Source organism: Gallinula chloropus, assembly GCF_964237585.1.
Source record: "Gallinula chloropus genome assembly, chromosome: Z".
NCBI lineage: Eukaryota > Metazoa > Chordata > Aves > Gruiformes > Rallidae > Gallinula > Gallinula chloropus.
The window spans coordinates 80,383,835-80,384,058 of record NC_140089.1 but is presented as its reverse complement, the minus strand read 5'-3'; positions in this window follow the sequence as shown (position 1 = coordinate 80,384,058).

Sequence of the window (224 nt, the reverse complement as noted above, 5' to 3'; positions counted from 1 at the left end):
CTTCCAAGCTAAATTCTACAAGAAATCAAACAAAACAAAAATTAGAATCATATGAAGTGTCACATGTGACAAAGTTATTCATGAATAAACTACACATTCCTGATGCCATCACCTGCAGTTGGGCTACAAGCTTGTTTAACTCCAGGTTTACACTAGACTGCCAAACACTACAGAATACAGCAATAACAACAAAAATTAAATAAGAAACAAAGATCTATGAAACT